Source organism: Rhincodon typus, chromosome 19 (genome assembly GCF_021869965.1).
Source record: "Rhincodon typus isolate 14 chromosome 19, sRhiTyp1.1, whole genome shotgun sequence".
NCBI classification, from domain to species: Eukaryota; Metazoa; Chordata; class Chondrichthyes; order Orectolobiformes; family Rhincodontidae; genus Rhincodon; species Rhincodon typus.
The window spans coordinates 47931788-47933862 of record NC_063350.1 but is presented as its reverse complement, the minus strand read 5'-3'; the positions used below and the strand labels follow the sequence as shown (position 1 = coordinate 47933862).

At 36.5% G+C, this 2075-nt stretch overlaps 1 long non-coding RNA gene across 1 annotated transcript in view; it reads right to left on the bottom strand.

Moving 5' to 3' along the window:
• Nucleotides 1-653: 653 nt before the first annotated feature.
• The window catches only part of LOC109937584, a 2576-nt gene continuing 1154 nt past the window's right edge, over nt 654-2075 (bottom strand). The window contains exon 2 of the long non-coding RNA XR_007264184.1: nt 654-2030. This is a non-coding gene — a long non-coding RNA (uncharacterized LOC109937584). The remainder of the gene's footprint in view (nt 2031-2075) is intronic.

Here is a 2075-nt window from a genome sequence, read left to right as displayed (position 1 = left end):
TATCGATTTATGTGGAATTTGCTATGCGTAGTTTGGCAACTACGTGTTCTTCATGAAACGCTGAATACCCTTTCAAACTACTTCACTAGTTATAATACCTGTTGAGATATCCTGTGGTCATGAAAGAAAATGGTTTTACTGCCAATATATATAAACCTCTTTTACATGATATAATTGAACAGTGTCACCTGCTGGAAATAAAGAATAAATAGCCAGAGAATCCATGTCATTTACAAGTGAAATGCAACAACTGGCTGGAAAAAAATTGACATTAACTTTATTAGGAATAGGTCTCGAATAAATTGTGCTGTGATCCATGCTGATCGCAAAATCACTGAGCGTTTCATACATAGGAGATTGCTTCTTCCTCACAAAGAGAGAACTGTAGCAGCTATGAAACTCTCTGCTGCATATTTAGCAATAGTCATGTTGAACAGAGTTCTTTGTGGTCATCACATATATTTCAGATGCCTGATCAGTTGGCTGCAGAAGAGTAATTACACAAAATTCATCAAATTGTTGAATCATAATGGGTTACTGAGGGATGTTGGTTTTTTGCTGGAAATTCTCCATCACCTACATACATCTGGAAAGTGAGGAAGATATTTGTTTGAAAACAGACACATTTTAAATACTCAAGACGAAACCAGTACAACATTGCCAATGGTTTTTTTTATTTGTACATACCATCAAAGTCAATTTTGCCATCATTGTTATTGTCGTACAACATCATGAGTTCATGAATTTCCTCCTCTGTAACATGCTCCCCAGAACCCTTGAGGACCTCAATCAGCTCGTCGTAATCGATAAAACCATCAGCATTGCTACAGTCAGCAAGAAAAATCCGATTGTTTCCAATCCAGCAATGTTATCTACCTTACCAAAATAGAAGTTGCTGCATGAGAAAAGATCAGATCCATCTAATTTCACTTTCTTTCTGCCTGGAAATTTAAATTATTTAATCTAATCAAGTAATCCATTTTAATCACTGGCGTACAACAAATCTAGATATGATGCATGAACATATTAGGAAACAGCTTCAGACATCTTAGGCCGAAAGTCACCTGTTCCATCCAAAAATGGTACATTTCCCACACAATGTCTCAAATTACTGAAGACCTGAATTGAATAGTGTGCTCTCTTGTCTGAAAGCAATTACAAATAATTTGTCATTATACCCTTCTATTAAGTTCAATCGTACCGAGCTTCCCTTTAATTGCAATTATAATATTGAATCACACTTTCTCTTGTTCCACAATTTTGTTCATGACTGTTTTTTTTCCTGAGTATCTTGTATTGATTTTCTCCATTTATTTTCTCCATAGCGTTTTACGTGGATATAGGTGATGCTGACAGGGACGGCATTGCTGTCCAAGCCTAATTGCTCTTGAACAGAATTGCTTGTTCAGTAATTTCAGAGTGCAGTTACAAATCAGACACACATCTACTGGTCTGGAGACATATTCAGGCCAGCTAGGTAAGGATGGCAGATTTTCTTCCTGAAAGGACACAAGTGAACCACATAGGTTTTCACAACAATCAATAACACTTGTCACAGTCATCACTGACATTACATTTATGCTGCAGATTTATTAATTGAGTTTTCTATTTCACGAGCTCACAGGATGAGATTTGAGAATTTGTTCCTGGAGCAACAGCATGAGCCACTGGCTCGCTAGTCCAGTGACATTTCCACCATCTCCCTGAAGTGAAAACATGCTGTCTGTCCAAGTTGTCAAAACATCTATGAATTTTACATCCGTGTATGGATCACCCTTTAGTCTTCTTTACTGAAGTGAAAATAAACTCAAATGTTAATCCAATCCTGATGTGTACACTTAAGGATTTTTAGTCTCAAACATGTAAATCCTGACAGAACTATCTCCAGGTGCCTGTTATATCCTTTTTAGAAAATCATGAAAGGGACTACATGTGACATACTATGCGGATGAAACAAATTTCAATAAATGTTTGACAGTTGCTAGTTTTGCTCGAAATGTTTCTAGCACCAAATGTTTCTATATTTCGACCTCAATTCAGATTTGAAGAAGTTATGTATGACCCAAACACAAACT